We start from the raw sequence: 23,201 nt of genomic DNA on the forward strand, positions 1-23,201 counted from the left end.
CAATATCAGTCATACATATGTCCCTGATGCTCTTTTCAAGAAAAGGAAAAGATTTCTCATGGTAAAGGGGGTATCGGCTACTCATTGGGATGAAGTTCAATCCTTGGCTACAGTTCCTCCTTAACAGTTAAGGGATATATTAGGTATATATGTATAAAACCCCGCAGAGTACGTGCCAGTGTGATCATTACTGTTCACTTTCCAGTTGTAGCAATATAGATTGTTACCTCTAATAAGGAAAAATGACTGGCAGGTGACATTCTGTAGACTTTACATCTTAAAATGCTGCATTTTGTTCTAACACTGTCTCTTTCTGCAATAATGCATCAGTAATTGTGCCTGGGAAAAGTACTGCTTGTCATATAATAAAAAAGAACATTTTGTTTCCGTATATTCACAGCCAGGATGAGTAAAAATACCTAGTCAACATTGTATAGAGAATCTACCTTTGCAGTGAATTGCCGAAATTGCTAAAATTAAAGTGGAATTGTAGTCTTTTAAACACTTCAGATACACATGTGAAAGAGATCTTATCAATGTGGGTTTAAAGCTGGACTAGAGGCATTTTTTTGAAAAATCAGAATTACATCTAGTTACATATTCAAGTAAAGAATGATTAAATGCATTTTAATGTTGTTTGTATAAAAACATGAATATGTAGGCTTCCTTAGCACCCTCCAGTGTGATAATAGGAGGAGAAGGGTTTCACTGTGAGTCAATCAGGCTTGTTCTGCCCATTCACTCTGCCCACCATGTGACACTCCTCATGTGCTGCTCCATCAGAGCGTTTCCACCCCCTTCCCGCCCTTTCACATAGCAACAGACTCGGTTCCGCACCGTCGCCAGAGGGATGGAGTCCTGATCCCTCCCAGGCGACATGCCTCATCTATGTGAATGAGGCCTTAGCTTACAGCAAAAAGCTGCAGTCACTTTGAGGGATGTGGGGAAAGAGTATTCTTTGACAGAGACATTTTATTTGAACTATGCATTTGTGACTTTGGAGCATTGTTTGCTGCACCATAGAATTTAGAGCTTTTTATTATTATTTTTTTACTTTAGCTGAAATGTATTGATATTGCCTTATGCCACGGGGAAGAGAAAAAGAGGCAGAAAAATTCAGAAAACTGTCTTTACCCTGTAAATGAAGAGGCTTAACTCCAGAAGGTGTGCTTTATGTGATTGAAGCAAACCTGCAGCCAACATGTCCTAGTAGGGCACCCTAAAGGAAAACAGAGTCTGTCTATCCCATCGAGCTTGGTTTGAGTGGATGTGGAAGCTTTATGCGCAATAAAGGTAGCCCTGGTTAACGGACGAAATAGGTACTGTAAGTTTGTTCTTAACCTGAATCTGTTCAATAGTCGAAACACTGGATCTCTGTCCCCTGCATCTCCTTTATCAGAATCAGAATCCTTTATTTTGCCAAGCATGACTGGGTCATGCCTGTAATTGGTCTTGGTACCTACACAGCTCAGCATACTGTATATAAAAATACATACACACAATGTACAGTACAATAACAGTACAGTCTATGGGGGCAAACACTGAGGAAGTAGTGACTTATAGAAGCAGAAGTGCAGTCCAAGCACAGTACTTTATGCCCCTCACGCCTCCAGTGTGCCCCTCTGTGTCACCTATGTCCCCCTATGCCTTCAGTATTCCCCCACTGTGTCACCTCTGTCCCCCTGTACCCTCTGTGTATCACAGCAAAATGTCATTTTACCAGTTTAAAAAACACTTTTTCTTTACATTTTTTAAAAACAATTTTCTCAAAAACTACAATGTCGTTTTTCCAAAAATGCTTAACTTGTTCCCACAGAATCAAAGTTCACTTTTTTCCGGCCGTTCATATCGGCGGGTTGTCGGGTAAGTCAAGTGTTCGTCGGGGAACACCTGCATATGCTTCCTTGCTTTAATCTCCCTTTATAGAAGGAAAGGGCAACAGTCCTGGAAAGTATAAGGCAGTACACACCAGAATAGAGGCCCAGTGAGGCAATGACTTGTTCAGTCAGAACGTCTGTAACACAAGGAGAAACACAGCTGCCATTCTGAATGTATCTGTGCTTGGGGCAGATCAATAGCAATTTATGAACTTCACTGTGGTGGTGGTAAAGGGGGCAACATCGACAATATTGCACATAGGCATGGGGTCTCTTTCCAAGCTGGGAAGCAGTGACATATACCACATTAAATTACAGGCTGGCAAACACTCAGTAGTTGGGAACCGATGTGCCAAGCTGCTGTGATAAAGCTGCCTGCAGTAATTAAAGTGCTTGTTTGTAGAAAAAGAAAGAGCTGGTGTCCATTTTTAGAGACTGTTTCCTCTAAGCTGACAGTTTGAACTAGGATGCATTCATTACTGTCCCACAGGTGAGCCCTAGACATGCTAATCTTTACCCAATCATTGCAAGACATACTAGAAGTGGTAATATCACTTGAAGGGGTCAGACTATATATGGCTGCCTTTAACAAAATTACAAAATAGCATTGTCACTATTGGGAAAACAGACATGTCTAGCTCAGCAACACTTCCTGTCAATGACCTGTAGCGGAAAGCATATTACACTACACATATTGTTTGCTACCTTCATTTCAAATTAGGACGTACCTTCCTGATTTGTCACTATGACATTCATAACATCATTAGCTCACTGTACAAAAAAAGGATCTTTCTGTGCCTTCAAGGAGATGTCATACATAGCCTGTGCCTTCCACATAAGAGCTGTATGTGTCCTGTCACCAGACCTTCACACAATTTAATCCAGGCTGTGGCAGAGCTACAAAGAGGCCTTTCTATTGTCATTTTACACTGATCATGCTGCTTTATACATTAAAATACAGATTTATAACTGATTACTCAGTCATTTTGTCCTTCCTCTCTTCAGAGGAACTCTCCACTTCCCCCATGCACTTGCTGTTTCCTGTTACCGCAACAGGATGTCCTAATCCAGCGCCCACTCTTCAGTAGTATCCTGATCTATATACTTAAGGTGCCCATACATCAGTTGATGTATGAGCAGATCGACCAAGAGACAGATCTCTCTCTGACCAAATCTGATCAGAAAGAGATCTGTCGCCAGCCCATACACCGCAGACCGATTCCCGATTAATTTCAGGATGAAATCTCTAGGGAATTGGCCTTGTGACGCCGCATCTCCTGCCTCAATGCCCTGTTGCTAACCCCCTAGTGTAAAATTCCATTGCATTTGTCACTCGTCATACCACCGAGAACCAGATCGAGAATATCGTCCCTACATCTTGCATCATGACTGATACGATACAAGCAACCACTTTTAACTGGGCATGCTCTCGGCGGCACCGATTTTCATCCGATTCGATTGTACGCTGAGCAAGATTTTACTTGTGAACAATATTTGAGAGTAATGGGTCTTTTGCGTATGCAGAAATAGTTTCAGATTTCTGAGTTCAGCTGATGCAAAATGGGAAAAAAAACAAAAATGTTTGCGTTTATATTTTTGCTCAGTGAAACAATCAAATTGGATGGTCGATCGTCTGCCAAGTCGTCAGATGTATGGCCACCTTTACATGCTGCTGCAAATCTACATCATTTCTCTTTGAGTAAACCTCGCCATCAGGCACATAGACAAACAACCTAAGCTTATTTTTTTTTTTTTATTGATGGCCCTTGTTTCCAGCCTCCAGACTTTCAGGTGGTAGTAAATATCCTGGTTACCTATAAGTGTGTACCTAATTCTCACTTTTCACTGTTATTTGCACTATGACCTATGTTGCTATTGCACTATGACCAATGCCGTGCCATAAGGAGAGGGAATCAGGGGAAATATTCTTAGTGGTGACATTTTTTTGGAACAACCTGTTACACCCTTCTATGCAAAATTTATTAAGTATCACACGGAGTATGGTCCTAAATATTTTTATGGAATGATATGGCACTATCCAGTGGCTGGATATTGTACTAGGTAGGTGCACCACCTCTGACATAGACCAGGGTTAAAATCTTGGATTTTCCTATTCAGCACACCTCCCAACTGTTTGAGATAAAAAAGAAGGGCACTTTAAGATACGTCCCTGCCATGTGAAATCTGTTCTCCTTGGTTCTGAGAATGCATTTCTGAAGCCTTGGACAGAGGCTAGATGCCTCTAGCATGTGTACAGCAGCCCCATAATCCCCCTAAATGTGTTGGCAAGCAATCTGTTTGATGGATCATTTCACCAAGAGCAAGGACAAGGGTATTGTTCTCCTACTCCCCCTGTACGCTATATTATACACCCCCCCCCCCCCCCCTCTACATAGCAACAAATGGGCAACAGTCGTGGTATGTGTGTACAAGGTATAAGGGGTAGTGGCCTCAATCCTGCCTCATTTGCATTGATGTACCTCCTCCCTTCTCCCAGTTCAGTCAGTGGCCAGATGTCTCTGCTATTGGAGCTACAGTTATGTGTCACTCTGTTTAAACTTGCAAATTAGATACGGAGGGACCAACTGGGTTCAGCTGATGTACTTTTGTTGATGTATTGCTAAGATTAGCATGTATACATTTTACACCATATACAAAAATACTGTCTGCTGCAGGACTTCAGATTTATTTTAAATAGGTAGCCAATAGTCAATCAATAAGAACTTGTTCATAAATGTAATTCTCAGAGATTGCCTCTGGAACATTAAGAACTTGTTAGTTTCATCTTTTATGTGTAAAATGGCAAAAGGCGTAAAGCATTTGTACAAATAAAGTGATATGTAAATGTTCCTGTTTTTAAAGAATCACCCTTTGAACATACTAGAACTGTAGCATACAGTTAATGGGACTGACCCATTAAACATTTATCACATACAATAATGTCATTTGATTAAGCACTGAAGGACTTATCATTTAGATCTCTTCTGACAATTAAAGATGAGAAAAGAGAGCAATGCAAGTAGAATTCACAGAGAATGACAAGACTGACAAGTACAACTTACGAGGTGATCTAATTGCACTGTCTGATCTAGGGCTGTTTATGATCTATTCAACGCCCCCGACAAGACAATCTGTGTAAACCCCAACACCACCACTATCACAATCACCACATGGTGGTGGTGTTGAGGCACCCTGAAGGCAGCCTGCTACAGAAACAACCTTAGCATTAGTGAATGCTTGCACGTTCACAAACACTGGAATACACCACAGAGGGCAGGGTTATGCTGGAACACATTACAAGGGACACTGGAAAGATAGGTAACATTAGTGATCTCTAGTTGGACCCCAAAATTAAAGGCAGGCAATGCTAGGCATAAGCTGGGTCTCTGTAAAGTGGGATGTAAGTAAAAAGTGCCTTTAAAAATATATATAATCCATTTTACACTGTAAATAAATTATGATTTAATCCTTACTTCTAACTCTTTGATTGTCATTTGTTTTATGAACCTATGTCGATAACAAGCTGCTGTGCATTCTGGGGCAGTTTTTTTTCTATCCCTACAGCCTGAGAGATGACAAAGAATTCCAAGGTTTCCTGCAGCAGTTTTAATTTATGTTCTGCAGCTGCCTCTGTCTCTGCTAGCACTCAGAAAATATGCCTGATTGATGCCAGAGACCGACGGAGATGCAGATCATAAATTAAAACTCATGGAGGAAGCCCCGGAAGTCATCGGCATTTCTCAGGCTGCAGGGATAGAGAAGTCTCCCAGAATGCACAGCAGCTCCTTCACTCCATAGGGTTTATAAAGGAGTATGAGAATCAAAGAGTTAGAAGTAATGCTGGAATTATTCTTTATTTAAAGTGTAAAAGAGATTATATATACTGGTATATATTTTAAGGGTACATTTTTCATTTTAATATGGTTTTTATTTTGAGTTTAATCCCACTGTAATGTCAAAGCAGAATATATAGTTTTATTTCCAGACCATATGCCTGGCTATCATCTGATCCATATACTGGTAGGTGATCAGAGTCGCCAGCAGAATAAAATTAATATACAATTGTTAAGAATTGTCGGGAGGGAAAGTGGTGGACTTCCCCTCAATAATTAGACATCAAGGTCTGTCATCGAATCAAACGAATACATTTATTCAATAGTACCCCAAAATCTGCAACGCGTTTCGTGGGAGCAGACCCACTTCTTCAGGCAATGAAACGGGGACAACAAACACAGCAATCAATGTGCAGTGAATTTAGCACCTCTGTACCTCTGTATTTAACAGAGGTGCTAAATTCACTGCACATTGATTGCTGGGTTTGTTGTCTCCGTTTTATTGCCTGAAGAAGTGGGTCTTCTCCCACGAAACGCGTTGCAGATTTTGGGGTACTATTGAATAAATGTATTCGTTTGATTCGATGACAGACCTTGATGTCTAATTATTGAGGGGAAGTCCACCACTTTCCCTCCCGGCAATTCTTAACAATTTTATATTAATTTTATTCTGCTGGCGCCTCTGATCACCTACCAGTATACTTGAGTCCACCCCAGGTGGAGGGGTGACCCTACCCCATTTTTTCTGATCTACAGAGAGCGACTTCTTAATCCTGAGTGAGGACAGGTCTAATCTCCTCACCTGCCTATACAGTGGTTGCCTGAGCGGTAACCCATGTTTGTGAGTATAACCATCTCACCTATTCATTTCCCTTCGTATCTCTGACATACTACACCATATTGGGCTCTCGATTTCTCTCTTTTTTACATCTGATCCATATGTTATTATTGTTCTATACTGTTATGACATATGCAATTGATGTTTGGAATCGCTCAGTGACAATCTAGGTTTTACAGTTGATTGATGCTTTGTATTTCTAATTGTTGCTGCCAATTAATACAAGCTAGTTAAAAGAAATTTCCAGTCCAGTGACGTTTGAAATTCAGGATCACGCTACAACATCACTTCTTTTATCTCGAGGTATACAGCCAATACCGCTGGCCGGACTTGAAGTCATGACCTGGGGAAATCTGCTGATAAAGCAGCATCAGATCCTATACTGCATGTATGCGTGGAAGATGTATGCAGACTCTGCATGATCTTACATGGTGCAGAAGAGACGGAAGTTTATTGAAAAATAATTGGTTTTTACTTGAAGTCACATGAGAAAACAAATGCGCAAACATGTAATGAATCATGAAAAAGGTAAGCAGTCTTGAACAAATGTGTTCTGTCATACAATACCTAGCTTAACAACCTGCAGTGCATAAACCCTGATACCTTTATGACTTAAAAGTTGTCCTCTGCACAAATATCTATACCCTCTTTATCCAGCATCACGTTTACCTAAATAATCATTTATTCTCAAAACAAGGGGAATAAAAAGCACCTCCTGTAGTGCTGTTCATGACTGTACACCGTAGTGTATTTTTGCGAATGAAACAAATGAAATGAAGCATGCAGTGCCTGAACATTTCTTTATCCAGGCTGGTGACAGGTGCAGACAAAACAGGCAAAAATGAATGAAAGTGTCAGGGTAAATTACGCCATGCCAGCGGCCTCACAAATAAATAATATCTGGAGTTCAATCTTCTACTCAAAGTCGGCTACAATGGCAAACAGCGGTCCCGATAGACTTGAAAGAATTCAATATCAAAGAATAGTTCAGATGTATTAAAAAGAGAGGAAATTAAACGTGTCCGGTCACAATCCCAATCTTATTTCAAGTGTATTTACAAGAGTGATGGAAATGTCTGCAAGGGTGAGTATCTACCAATTCCTCCTTTGAGGTGTTAGGAGTAAACCACATTGATGTTTTGATGGTCCCTAGGACACCAGCACTGTCTGCAGTCACAAATAAGCCTATACTGAATCCAGTCAAAGTCTATGGTCTATATGTCCTCCTACAAGGCCTCAGCACTAGTACAGCAGCTAGGTGATATCATTATAAGCCAGAAACAGGGATGCTGCTGAGGTTTTTGTGGCCCCAAGCGGCACACAATTTGTGGCCCTTTCCTACCTCACCCCAGTCAGAGGCCCCTTCTCCCATAATTATAGGTAGCCAAAGGTCTCACCCTCCCCCCCAGTATAGGTAGCCCCTCCCCCAGTATAGGTAGCCCCCACCCAGTATAGGGAGCCTGCCAGTACAAGTAGGTATCAAAAGCTGCACCCCCCCCCCCCCCCCAGTATGGGTAGCCAAACCTGGTATACGTAGCCCCCACCCAGCCCCCCATTTTGTCCCTTACATCCTCCACACCCTATGGACTATATACCCCAACCCCCTATACCCTTCCCTTACCCCCCCCCCCCCACACACACACCACACACGCACACGTTAATGCTTTGTTTTGCTTTGGCAATGCTAAATGTATTTGGTCCTGCCAATAAGGCTTTTTTGGATTGGATTGGTAGCCAAGGGTGCCCCCTCTCCCACCCTGTATAGGTTATTGGTGTCAGTGGGGGTATGTAGATTCCTACTGCTCCCAATCTTCAACACTCACAGACCTGCAGATCAGTGATGACCCCAAGCAAAGAGAGCAGCACATCATGGGAGGTCCCTGCTGTGGGTGAGGCCCTTGGCAGCCACTTGGTTCTTCTGAACCTAACTGCACCCCTGGCCAGAAAGGGGCATGGCTGGCGTGGAAGGGGTTTGAAAAAGGTGGCTTGGGTGGGAATAGGCATGGTAGTGGAGAGAGTGGGTGTGGCTCGACTTTCAAATCAGGAAGTACAGACAAACAGTATTGCTCATTGAGGCCAAAAAAAAAGCCTGACTGGTGAGAACAGCCACAGAGGTGCAAGACAACCATTACAGGGTCACTTACCTCTCTTTTGTTCCAGCGCAGTCATATCAGCCACATGCCGAGCCAGCTGTAAAGAGTCCTGTGTGAAGTGGCTCAAATGCAAATCATGCCGCATGTTATTACATTACAGCCAGCTTTATTTGTGACTCTGCAAGGATTGCTCTGCTGCTGCTCTGCATTACATTGAGGGACACGACGGGGGTGTATTGGGACACAGGGCCATGCTTTCCAAACTGGGAAAGTCCCAGCAAATCAGGGACAGTTGGGGGGCAAGCTTTAATCCTATGTTGTTAATGTTGATCCCCTGAAAGATGTGAGTACCGTAACAACAAATAGGTCCTATGGTTTGCAGTTTCCACATACTGTATATTTGCAATTGTGGCATCTGTTACTATTTTAGATGACAAATATATGTGGCAGATACTTTTTGATTGCTGGAACAGGTAAGTGTTGGAAACTCTATGGTTTGTGTTGTGCTCTTATAGTACCCCATAAAATCAAATGGTTTGTTTAATTGACCCACGCACTAAGCTCCTTGCACATAAAGCAAAGTCTTTCATCTGTAAGTATTTTAAGATATCCATAGATGGAGCATTTTTTTGTATTATTTACCAGCGACCAAAAAGTCCCAAGTCTGTGCACAGTTGAGAAAGCTTTGCTTCTTTTCAATTGACTGGTTCGATCAATCAGTTGGGCTGCCATGGCATATATTTCTAGCAGACTGAATCTGCTGGATATTAATGGGAAAAGACGATAAATGTATGGCAACTTTTATATACCCTTATGGGAAAAAATCAATAGTGCAAAACATTTGGCACTTTGTATTGGATTCTGTGTGATTAAAATGACTATAAATGAAAACAGGCACTGGGTGTATGTTGTGCATTGTAAGCTGTGCTGGGCCTATTGTGATGCATTGTGAGGTATAATGGGTGTAACATGGTGAAATATGAGGCGGGTGCAGTGGTGTGTATTGTGAGCTGCTTGTATTATTAACTGTAACTCTCTTTAATGTGTATCTGTTCCACATGACTGGTGTACAGATGATATATTCCTATTATTCAAGAAGAGAGAAAAGTGAGATCCAGAAACTACAGACCTGCAGTATTCTCTGTGTGTACACGTTTCATGATATCCTAAGGAATTAAATTGCACTGATTAACCTAATTTCAAATAATCAACACTGGTTCATTAAAAGCCTGTCTTGTTTAAGCAAAATGCTCAGCATTGACAAAATGCTGAATCCAAATCTAATATTGGGAAAGCAATAGATGTAATATACTTGGACTTTGCAAAAGCTTTTGTCACTATTCCCTGCAGCAGTCTGGTGCAGAAGCTAAAGACGAAGAGATGAAGGGGAAAATACTGTACTTGGGTAAAGAACTGGCTCCAAAGTGGTGGGGTACCGCAAGGGGCAGTATAAGATCCAGCTCTCTTATCTGTACTTATTAATGTCCTAGCAAATGAAATAAACACTAACAATGTCAATTTTGCAGCTATACCAAAACCATGTTGAATTTTCATCTCTCAGCAGGATACACTGCCTGCGCAGTACGCCGCGGACAACGTGGCCATGATTGACAGCGGCACTTCATGCAGGCTTAGTAAGGACGACCTCAAGGTCGGCCTCTGCACCATGCGGGGAGCCCGGGATGGCGGCAGAGAGCGGAGCGGTCAGCGTGGGACAGTCGGCTGCAAGGGGCTGGAGAAAGCCCCAGGTGAGTAAAGCTGATTTTCCATTTTTTAGCTGATGATTCCTTTAAAGTGATTGGATCTACAGGGGCTCAGGGCAGGAAGAGTGGAGCTTTTGTCATTACCAATTAGCAGGCATAAGTTCGTGTGCTACTCTGATAAGGAGTGTTAACTCTGATAAGGCATGCTATTTGTCTTAGTGAATCAAGCCCAAGGAGAGCTAAACCATGAGTTATGTCAAATAAGGAGAGCTAAACCATGATGTAAGGTAGATAAGGAAAGCTAAACCATGAGTTATGTCAAACAAGGAGAGCTAAACTATGAGTTATGCCAAATAAGAAGAGCTAAACCATGAGTTAGGTTAAATAAGGGGAGATAAATCATGAATTAAGCCATTTAAGGAGAGATAAATTGTGAGTTAATAAATAAGGTCAGATAATTTAACAGAAAAGCTTTGTGAATCAGGCCCTTAGTGTCTAATAGATTTTGTTTGCTAAAATCAATATTTTTATCAAATATCATGTTTGATGTATTGATAATAACATATAGTGTATGGGTACTTTGAAGCTAGCAACATATACAAAGATTCAATTGTATGATGAAGAGACTGATATAATAAAATTATCAAGTCAAAAAGAAGTTGCACACTACAAACGAGAATGACAAATACATATCTTTTTTTGCTAAATGATGCCAAAATAACTGAACTAAAAATATAAAACTAAGTGGTCAAAGGAAAAGGCAGCTGTGAGCAAGACAGGTGGTTTAGGAGCACTCACAGCCATGTAGAGCCTGTTTATGGCGCTGCCATAGATGTAATTCATAGATGTAATGCTAGTATGGCTATAGTGACACAGGTGGATTTTCAATGTAATTTAAGTGGCTGCAATAGCCAGTCCATGAATTACGTGTCCGGCTGAGTTGCTATGACTCGGAGGGAAATAGTATTCCACGCCACTTGGAATTTCAGCAGCAGCATGAGCCATCGATCGGCTCACCCTGTGCTCAAATGACCAGGCGACAAAGTTATACGTACACAGCAGTGGCGTAGCTACGGTGCTGTGGGCCCCGATGCAAGTTTTACAATGGGGCCCCCCTAGCACTGTATACACAACAATTGATACGGCGCACCAAAACCTGCCAATGGCAACTACAGTGTCAGAGGTGCAAGAAGGAGATGGGCAACAGTTTGTTAATAATTTGCACTATTTAAAGTATCTATAGAAGTGATTATTACCAGCACAGGACCAATAGAGAGCTAATACTGCAGTTGAGGGAGGGCCCTTCGGGGCCCCTCTGGCCCAAGGGCCCCGATTCGGTCGCTACCTCTGCACCCCCTATTGCTACGCCCCTGGTACACAGCTGTAACATCACTGCAGGGTTCAGCTCTTGTTCCAATTCCAAATCATTCCCTTATTTAAAAATTAGCATACACATTCACTCCCATGTGACCCCATTTGCACCTAGTAATTGGCTGACAATTGGGCAGGAAGGTGGAGAGGAGGCTACTGTGCACAACCAGGAATTAGTGAGGCACCTTAAAATAGGTGACAACTGCAACCAATTACTTTTGCAATGGCTACGCTGTATAGTTATTTTTAGTTCAGATTGGCTTGCAGTCAACAAACTGGAAAATCTGAAACCTTTGAACTAGAACTACCAGCAGTAAATGTAAATAAATTATTAAAGGACAACTGAAGTGAGAAGAATAAGGAGGCTGCCATATTTATTTCCTTTTGAACAATTCCAGTTGCCTGGCAGTCCGACTGGTCCATTTGGCTGCAGTAGTGTTTGAATAACTCCAGAAAGAAACATGCAGCTAATCTGTCAGATCTGACAATAAGAAACACCTGATCTGCTGCATGCTTGTTCAGGGTCTATGGCTAAAAGTATTAGAGGCAGAGGATCAGCAGGATAGCCAGGCAACTATTATTGTTTAAAAGAAAATTAATCTGGCAGCCTCCATATCCCTCTCCTTACAGTTGTCCTTTAAATGTACCAATTTGGTCAGGTCATTTCAATGAATTTCCATTTTGTATACTGTGAAATCTGCTTTGTCTAGAATTACAGTTTAAAGAGGAACCGTAACCAAGGATTTAACTTCACCCTAATCAGTAGCTGATACCCCTTTTCCCATGAAAATTCTTTACTTTTTCTCAAATAGATCATCAGGGGGTCTGTATTTCTGATATTGTGGTGAAACCCCTCCCACAGTGTGATGTCAGGACCTAGGTCCTGACAGTTTCCTGTCTGTGAGCCTTGTTGTATTGTAGAAAATAATGGCTTTTTACAACTGCCAAGCAACCACTATCTCCCTCTGTGCATATAAATATCTTTAAAAAAAAAAAACACCTTTTAGTCTATCAAGTCTATGTGGTTATAGATAATGGCAGTTGGTGCTTTCTGTTTTTTTCATGTCTACCAGTAGTAAAGATGATTAGATGCAGGCTGATTGTGGTTCAAAAGACATGAACACATGACATGGCGAATATCAATCACTTCTTGATCTCTCTTCTATTTTTTAACTTTGCAATGTATTGATTTCTTCCTCTTTTCACTACAGTTCCTCTTTAATTTCCTAAATAAATAATAAATACTGAGCAGGAAACGTGACTGGAGGGGGGAATAGAAGGCTTTCATCAGTAGGAGATTTGTTCCAAGTGGGTTCCACTGCTCAAAATGAAAATGAGGAAGATCTGTCTATAATCAGCAGTGATGTAAGTGTGAGATTAGCATCCACTCTGGCAATGATCTCTGCCCCCCTTTTCTTCCAGCCAGGATAGAAAGAAATCATCTTTGTTACAGTGTTAAAGAAAACAGAAGCTGAGGTTCTGAAGTGAATTCGAAGCATTAGATATACAATGTGTCATCTTTGTGTCATCTTGTAGATCTTCAGTCCAGAGGTAAGTATAATTACCGGTACTTTATTCCAGAGAATAAATCATCTTCTATAACTAAGACTCGGACCTACACCTAAGAAGAAACGTGATAAATTGTATCATAGCATCATTCTGAATCCTGTGGAGATTCACTTACAATTATAACGGGTGTGCAGCATCATTGCATTACAAATGCCTGCATTTGATTTCCACTAATTACGCTACATCTCTGACTCACTCAGTGAATCAGAACTCAGTGAAACAGCAGAAGCTCCCCACTGCCACTAAGTAGCAGCTTCACATTTTTCTGTTCCCTTCAATCGGTATACCTATGCTCTACACTCTTTAAAATGTGTTCTGTTTCTCCATAGTTAATAAAGTTAATAGTTGAGCAAGCAATCGTATTATCCCCATAGCTGAAGGCTTTCCATATCCTTAAAGTGAGATTTCAAGCCATAGTTAAGAGAAATAAAGAAAAAACATAAATCAGAAGGCAAATGCTAGTTTTATTTACATAACCTACAGTATGTGCTGCACCATCCAGTCTGAATTTGGGGATTTAAAAAGTAAAAAAAGAAAACTGTTCCTGACGTTACCCATTTTTAGTGCTTCATACCAATTGTGATGCAATTTCCTCCCTTACACTTTTTTTTTTTCTCCTCTGCATCAATTTTTGAGTACCTTTGCCCGCCCTCCTCCCAGAGTTCACGAGACACTAACCCTGAGATCCGTGCACAGACTGCCTCATTAGTATGTGATTGTGGTTACAACAGAAAGCTCATGGAAGCAGCAGCTGCATTGAGTGAGTAATCTTATCAGTCACCTCACACCAGTTTAGTGTCAGCAGTTAGCCACTTTCTCTTTTCCCTGCAATGGCAAGGTTACGAGCCAGGGGACCTAGCTACAGTATGTAACTTATACTACTTATAGCCTAATAAATAAGGGAATTGTAAGGCAGGGTCATATAGACGTAAGCTTGGTAAACACATTACTTAGTAAGTTTGGTAAACACATTACAGTGGTTTTCAAAATATTGATCTTTGCTGTTTAATACTTATTTAAAGCGGTATTGTCACCATAAAAATCAAATTTCAACAGCAACTGGTCTGAGTGAATTAAGTGATAAAGATGCTAATCCCGCCTTCAAAACTTTCTAAACTTTTTCTGCTGTTATGGTGTGGGGTTATCACATACATTAGGAGCACTGGCCCTTTAATAGCCATTGCCATTCAGTTGCATGCTGGGGGTTCTTTTTATCTATAATATATTCCTCCTCTTCCCTTTATGTCCCTCCCTAGCTGCTTATCTCAAACACCTCTGCTCACTTGTTGTGTTTACAAGCAAGGCTGAGGTGACTGTGCAGTTCCTAGTATACACCTCAGTGGGAGTGTCTGAAGACTCTGGGAGGAGGGCAGCTAATGAATACACAATGAGCAAGAGAAGGGAGGGGGGAAAACAAGAGTCAGGGAGGATATGATGTCAGCATTAGCTTGGCAAAATGGCCACTGCCTAGAATAGGATTTTCTGCTTTTCCTTTATAAAATTCACAGGAATCATTATGTGGATAGCACGATACATCTGTTATGTAAGTAGAAGTAGTATTTATCTACTTAAATATGTGTTTTTTATTTCTAGGTTAGCATGGGTGTCGCTTGTTCTTTAAGGATTAGTCTTCCTGATTTGATCTGAGCACACTTCAGCACTTCCGCAGTTTTATTATTAGCAGATTTTTATTCAACTGAATAACCTAGTCATCGGTCCCACAAAAGACACAAAACGTGATATCAGCACTCTATACATACACAATATTATGAATGAGAAAACAGGTATTTCTCACTTAAAGTGGGATTATACTACCAATACTAAGATTTCAGTATTTACTCTTAAGTACCTAACAGAACATTGGAAAGCATTCACAAGCATTCCCTGTATGTAAAAAATGTTCACTTTTACTGCAGAGGGCAGTAAAAGTCTTGGTAGAGATAAGAGAGCCAGAGATAAGTAAAGGTGCCCATACACTCGTCAGATTGGCAGCAAATAGATAAGAAACGCATCTGATGATCTATCTGATGCGTTTTTAGAACATTTTTTACCAGGATAGAATTCCAATAGATTTCAGTTTGAAATCTATTGAAATTCGATCTGATGGCATTTTTTTGCCATCAGATTTCCATTAAGGCCAATGCAAACTGATAAGCAATCTCATCAGATCGACCTAAATTTTCCACCCTGCAAGTTCGATGGAAATCCATCGAAATCGATCAAAATCGGCCGTCGATCGGTCGATTGGCCAACCGATTTGTGATCGATCGATCGATCGGGATCGATCGGTCGGCCAGAAAATCGGCTGAGTGTATGGGCTGCTTAAGCCTGTACTGCTCTCTGCAGTGGAAATAAACATTTTACACATAGGGAATGCTTGGGGATGTTTTCACGTGTTCTTTTATTTACCTAGGATTAACTACTGAAATTTGAATTTTCAGAGTATAGCCCCACTTTAAGTGGATTGGTTTTGAGAATGTAGTGAGAAATAAAAAAATAAAAATGTAATGATAAATGAATTGCACCCATATTCAAAAGAAAAAAAAAATAACAGCAGGAATCTTCATTTCACAGTTAGAGAGCAATGAAATTCTAAGAAACGAAATATGAGATCCTTGGTTGTGAAATTTTTCTAATTCCGTCAGTCTACCCAGAAAAACTAGACATAAAAGCTCTTTTAGGTAAGCAATATCTCCGCTGAAGCTTTGTACTCATGCTTCAGCTTAAAGTGCATCTAAACACAAGCTTCAAAAAGCATCATGCAGTAGCTAGATGGCAGGAAACCATAAATAAATACTTTTTCATGAAAACTATGTCTTCTTCTTTCATTTAAGGCTGTTTTTAATAGCCGTGACATCATCAGAAGCAAATGATTCCACACAAGCCAGCAGAGGATTGTGTTTGAACTGTGATGTTTGCAGCCTGGGCATCATTCCAATAGCTTGGTGTATCAAGGCATTTGCATTGAATTCAATTCAACTAAACTGAGAGGAGAAAGAACTGTAAAGAAGAGTGGCAGGACAGTATTCTGCGAAGTGGTTCTGCTGAGCTTTTTTAACCATTCACATGCAAGCAGTAATAGTAATGGCTCAAATAACACTGTAAGACAGTAAACAATGCAGAAAAAAAAACCTTAAAGTACCCCTGAAGTGGATGTAAATTTGGTATTTACCTCAAAAGTGGGAAGTCCCTGGATAGACCAGAGACTTCCCGTATCTCCTTACACCCCACTGTTACAGTGAAGGATCCTCCTAAACTTATCCAACTGGAGCCCACTGAATAAGCTTCTCCCAGTCACACCCCTGGCCTTGGTCAAACACATTCCAAATGGACATGCACAAGTGAGGTTTGTGCATGCAAAGCTGCTGAAATCTATAGAAAATTGATGTGCTTTGTATGGTAGGTATAGAAACCTTTCTGAAGAGATCCCTCTCAGACCTGTGAAAGCACTGGCCATGCACCTGTACAACATGCCTATGGTACCGCTCCAACATAGTGTGAACCAGCTTAAAGCTTAATACACATATCTCAGTTTCATTGGCGCATTGGTTCTCACGAATACAATGCCAAATGCACTGCAGTGCATTTTGATATTAGCATGATATGCATTTCCTGTTAGTTTTACTGGATGTGACCATATATTTGTTCAGTGCAGCAACATATACATTGAAATGTACAAGCAAGAAGCACCCGATACGATATCATAGATTTGTATTATGTCCACTGTGTATCCAATGTGTGTGGAGAAATGTGCACACCACAGCGCATGTGTGAAGGGGGTTGAGCCGTAGATACATTGTACCTGTCTGTAGTGTGTCTGCTGAGCTGCAACAGGATGTAGTTGACCTAGAGTGAACTGACCCAAATAGTTCCGTATTATTATTGTTATGTAGATCAAACATGAAATATCACAGATTTCACCCTTAGTTCTAGTGTAGCTCACAGCCGTGTGTGTGTTGTAAACATATGGATACAGACTAACCAGCAAGCTCATGGTGAACCAGAACTATTTGGTGTACACCATTGTCTGTATAATTATGTACCCCATGTTTGTTTCTTACTTTGTACAGCGCCACGGAATATGTTGGCACTTTCTAAATCAATAATAATAATAATAACTCATTGGAGTGTGTAAGGGGCTACAATGGTCCTAAAAGCCCCCTTACTAAAATACTAAGGAAAACAAAAGTTTGCTTTCTTAAAAAAGAAAGAATTTGCGATAATTCAGGATGGAGTGAGCTTGAGATGTCTCCCAGTGCATCACTGCTGAATGATGTGTCAGCTTGTTCATTTGTACAGAGTCAATGAGTTCTGGGTCACCATGAGCTTGCTGGTTAGTCCGTACCTCTCGGTTGTACAAGCCCTACTGCATAGAGCCAAATTAATCCATGCCATGCACTGATGAGGATCAACCAATCCGAAAAAAGTCTGTATGCATGTTGGATTATTATGGCTCTGTACAATTTAACAAGCTGACACATCATTGCATTTCAGCGGTTCTGGAGGTGTGTTTAGCTTCTAAGGGTAACAATGGTTAATTTGCATATATTCAGCAGTGATGCCCTGGGAGACATCTCAGAGCTAACTCCAACCTGAATTATTGCAAATTCTTTCTGTTTTAAGAAAGCAAACTTTTGCTTTCCTTGTAAACATATGCAACCACATGAAAAATTGCAAGCCCCTTCCACTCAATGGGCTTCTGCTAAGTCAACCCAAAACAACCAATTATGGCAGTTTCTTTTAATGGAGAAGAGGATTCGACAAAAATTCACACCATGACCCATGGACCTATAGCTTTCTTACTGTTGGCTTTAGATTTGGTCCAGGTCTCTGGAGGTCCCTTCACAATGGGAGTGGAGATCCTTCGGCCTGTAGAAAGGGGAAGAGACCGGGAGCCCAATAGTGCAGTAACGTCTGGTATTAAACGGTGGGAGATTGTGGGTATTTTATACTCACAAGGATGATTTGCAGTCCTGCAACCACCATGTAGGCATGCGGAAAAGAACCGTTCCCGCTCGGTATCCCGGAACCTTTTGAAACAGGGTGGTCGCTCTCATCCTGTCGGCTTTTCCACTGGTATAATGGATATACAAGTGGGAAGTGCTAACACTCCTTTTAGGGGTGTGGGTAACAACTTTTAAAAAGGTTTGGGGAGGCGCCCAAGTTCTTTGCTAGTGGGACTGAGTTATAATAACTGTACGGTATTATAGAAAGAGGTGTCTTACCTCCGAAGAAGACTCACTCGGATCTAGCGTAAGGAGTCTTTATTATCAAGTGGTTAATTGTAGACAACGCGTTTCACGGGTATCAGCCCATTTCCTCAGGTCAGTATAAACAAGTAACCTTAAATAGAGGTGGTGCGGGGCACGATCATAGGCGCCGGTACCCCACACGACTTCTATTTAAGGTTACTTGTTTGTACTGACCTGTACAGTAATTATAACTCAGCCCCACTAGCAAAGAACTTGGGCGCCTCCCCAAACCTTTTTACTGTTGGCTTTGACTGGCACAGTTTATTTCTTTTCCTGGGTCAGTGTCCTGGCATGTCCCTTGTGCTTGCACATGTACATGACATACAGGGGAATGGTCAAGGCTTGCCAGTCTGCCAGACACATACATCACCCTCTGCATCAGACGGATGGTGAAGGCAAGAGAGGTGGGCTAGGACTACAATAATATGAATAATATTTAAAGTGGACCTGAACTCTTGCACTGGAAAGAGGGAGAACATAGAGAAATCCACCCTGTATGTATTTAGAGAGTTTATACTGTCTAATTCCCCCTCATATGTGACTAATCACAAATGTAATTTGATCTCTCAGCTGAGTCAGCTCAGGAATCTTGGAAGCCTCAGAGCAGCTAATTTATAAACACAGGATGTTAACCCCATGTCTGCTTCCATGAAAACAGGAAGTAGACACACTGCAGATTTATTGCAGGATTTCTATCAGCTGTAACAAAGAAATGTGCTTCTTTTTAAGGTTATTATGCTGTTGCTTATCTTATAGAGAAGACAGGAAGTTCTGAGTTCAGGTTCGCTTTAAGGCAGATGGTATGCGTTTTCTATGAAAACACGTATGTCCTCCAGGGTCAGTGCCCTTCTGCAGATCTTTATGTGCGTTGTAAACAGCATACATATACATAAGCTTTAATAAATCAAGACCAGATTTGCTAGTACACTGGCTTACTTCAGGTCTCTTCTGTTCTCCAGACTTGGGGAAACTTGGTAAGCCAGGCCCAGTATATGCACGTCATGCCTCTTTCTTCTAAATGTCCTTGCCAACACATCATGCCTTGAGAGTGCTTATAAAAGCCAGCTTTGCCTATCAGCATCAGCCCAACCAAATCAGAATCCTCTAATCATTTCTACAACCATTACCAATATATAATTAATTTCTCTCTCTACAACAACTCTTCACAGGAATGTATGATTAGAGGATACACAATGCTGATGGCCAGTGATCAAGAGAGGAAGCAATACGCTATTCTCAAAACACCTCCTCCCATCATAGACTGAAAAATACTCAACTTCTTGCTTATCAGACAGCAAGCCTTCAGACAAAACACTCCTTCCTCAATCCATAAGTAGATCAATACCGTGCAGTTCATGTTTATGCATACTTCCAGGTTATCATCACAGTCCAATTATTATTATTCATTTTTACAAAATATGCTGTTTCTAAGATGGAAATGGAATGGAAAAATCACCCCAGTGAATGACTAAAAGCTTTGTAAAATACACAAAATGCAGCAACACTTTTCCATATACTGCCACAAGAACCTATCAAAAGATCCCCTTGAATACAGAGTTTATGGAGTGACACGTTTAGTATTACGTTAAGCCTTAAGATGTTATCTAGGTCTTTTTGAGCGCACGCTGTAAGCACAAGAAAAACAAGATAATCATAGAAAATGATAATGAAAGTATACATTGAGGCTGCATTAGTGTGCACAAGAGAAGGGTGTCACAGGAAAAGCACAGGACTATTTACCATGTAAATATGCCTCTTCTTTTCAGCCATTAGCTGAGAATGCATTACCGCTGGTGAAGTGAGTGAAGTATGGAGGCTACTGACCTAAAGATGACAGTTTAATGGAATCATTTGTCATCCCAGTAGTGAGTCTCCATTGAAAGTGATAAAACTAAAATATCAAGGAGCAAGATTTACTAGCAAAGCCAGATTTAACCGAATCAACACTTGCCGTTCATAGCAAGGACAGCTGTTATTTCTTCAACAGTAACTTCTCCAATAATAACATACATTCAGTTAAGCCATGGATAACCAAAATGAATTATGTTGATACAAATCCAATAAGCCAAGATCTGCATAAGCATTCTACTGCTTTAGTGAAAGGCGGTATTACCTAAAAGTTGTAGCAACTTAATAGAATGTTAAAACAATCAAAATAATTATAGCACCATATTGTACCACAGATATAAATAACATTTACCATGAATTAAATACAGGCCGATATATTTACACACGTTTCCATATCTGTGCATTTACATATATAGTACCATTTGATTCGTCTTTTGATTTTAACAGAAATATGAGTAATAAGCTCAGTAAAAAACAAATAAATATGAGTAACAAGATAGGCAATAGGAATACATCTGAGGCTCAAAATTGAATTTAATATTTTGAGAATTCATGGGGACAATGGTTATAAAGCAAATCATTGAAATAATAAGAAATAAACAATCCAGGGGATGTTACCGATAGCCTGGTAGTTCTCCTGCAGAGTACAATAGCTAGCTCTCCTATGCTATAATTATAACATTACTCTTAAATATTGTACACACATAATCTATTGTACACACACACATACTGTACTGTATAGAAATACAGTTTTGCAGTGTTACACATGATGGAATCAGCACTATAAGAAAAAATGCAGTGTATCACTTCCTTTACAACTTTTCTTAGTGTCAAATAATTGCAAGCTCTGTGGTCTAAGGACTGGGTGTGCATGTTTTCACTAAGCTAGGCATACATATTAGTAGTGCTATGATGGATGACAAGAGTGAGGGCCAGCCTGCCAAGCTCCTGCCGCTATTGCTGGTGGTGGTGGATGCACCTTGCTCAGGACCAGGAACAGCAGCAGCAGCTACTGGAAGAACTATGACAGCCAGCATACCCTCCTAGCATTGCTGCACCCAGCAGACTGTGCCCAGCAGCAGCTACAGATGGCTCCAGCTGGGGCATGCAATGTAATGTGCACCCATGCAGCATTTCCTTATAGCAACAGATCACAAGACACAGATAATAATAACACCTTACTCACTGGCACACAATAAGAATAGCAGCCTTCCTACTAGCTCCTGCCTGTCCATGTAAACAGATGGGCCATTCCCCAGCTCCAGAAAGGCTTCGCTATCCCACTCTACTTTCATACTACTTTCACACCCCTTTACATCTGAAGGTCTTCCCTTCTGGGTGTCAGAGCGATGGGTGGGCGTCCTCCCCCCTGCCCCCCTACCTGCTCTGCAGTGCCTGGCTGTGTCTCCCTCTCTGCGGAAGCTCCAGCTTCTCAGGCAGCAAACAGCTCTTTTGTGTGCTCGCTTCCCAGCCACACGCTGAGACTACTAATTAACCCAGGAAGATGCATGGACAAAGCCTCTTCAGCAGCCGCCCTGCAGCCTGTGTGAGCAACACTGGCAAGCCCCTGCCTGAGAAACGGAGAAGAATGCACCAGAGAGAGTAGAGGGAGGGGATGAGGCTGTTACCATAGAGACGGCTGCCCCATCCTCCTCCTGTAGGTTTGTGTGTGCCTTGTAGTAAGGCGATACGGCGTGAGCAACACACTGGAGGGGAATGTTTGTAAATGCCTGTTTATCCCCATCTGCTACAGCTCACCCTGGCGAAATGCTGATGTCTCTATACAACACTTTTTTTTGCGTCTCGAAGTTCATTCACCGGTCAGCTGAACTGATTCATGTATTTAGCACAGTCTGAAACTAGTCAATGCACTCCAACGCTCTCATTAAACTAAAGTATAGCAGTGGCAGTGCAGTCTATGGAGTGCTCCTGGAAGGAATTATATTTACAAAGCTGACAATGAAAAAAACTATAGCTGCTATTGTACTTGTTTTTTCAGGGTTTTTTTTTTTATTATTATTTGTTATGGAAGATTCCAAAGCTTCTATACAGACGTGACTGTCACAAAGGCTGGGTTCACACATGTCATAGCGTGAAAAAGTAGCGTTTGCGATTTGCTATCCTGTTTTTTCCGCGTTTTGCTGCGTTTTGCTTTTGTGTTTTGTCTTACGCAGATGCGTTTCTCATGCGTTTTGCAATTAATGCGTTTGTGGTTTGCTAAAGGTGCATACACGCCTGATTTATTCAAATGATGGGTCGCCAGACCTGCCCACGGGGCGGCCGTTCTAGTGACAGTTTCCGTGTGTGTCAGTCTGTTGGCAGGCTAAGGCTGGTTTTGACGGATCCGCCTTATCAGCCCGCCGACAGACTGTACACACACGGAATCTGTCGCTAGAACTGCCGCCCCGCGGGCAGGTCTGACAACCCGTCGTTTGAATAAATCAGGCGCGTGTACGCGCCTTAATAGAAAACGCATATGTGTTTTGTATGCGTTTTTTTAATCTATGTAAATCACTAGGAAGACAACAGGAAGCAGAAACACATCACAGATCTTTACTTTTGAATGAAAAACGCATTAAAAAATCCATGAAAAATGCGATGCATATGCCTTACCATAGACTTTCATTATGTGCATTTTGGCAGCCAGCCTGCATATTATGCAACACTACCAGCGTCTGCAGAACGCTTACTGTAAATGGCAAGTGCAACACTGGTACTTCTGTGTCCCATAGACTAGCAGTGCTGCAAAAAACGCAGTGTTTCCCGCTCCGCAAGCGTTTCTGCCACATGTGCACCCGGCCAAAATCTGATCACTTA

General features: G+C 41.3%; 1 protein-coding gene across 4 annotated transcripts in view; it reads right to left on the reverse strand.

Annotated features, from left to right (window-relative positions):
• The window catches only part of APBA2 (amyloid beta precursor protein binding family A member 2), a 453,336-nt gene extending 431,393 nt beyond the window's left edge, over window positions 1–21,943 (reverse strand). For all 4 annotated transcript variants that reach the window (XM_068275575.1, XM_068275573.1, XM_068275574.1 and 1 more), the window contains exon 1: window positions 21,766–21,943. The gene's annotated coding sequence lies outside the window, so the exon portion shown is untranslated. The remainder of the gene's footprint in view (window positions 1–21,765) is intronic.
• Window positions 21,944–23,201: the final 1,258 nt, after the last annotated feature.

This window comes from Hyperolius riggenbachi, chromosome 3 (assembly GCF_040937935.1).
Source record: "Hyperolius riggenbachi isolate aHypRig1 chromosome 3, aHypRig1.pri, whole genome shotgun sequence".
In the NCBI taxonomy this organism is placed as follows: Eukaryota; Metazoa; Chordata; class Amphibia; order Anura; family Hyperoliidae; genus Hyperolius; species Hyperolius riggenbachi.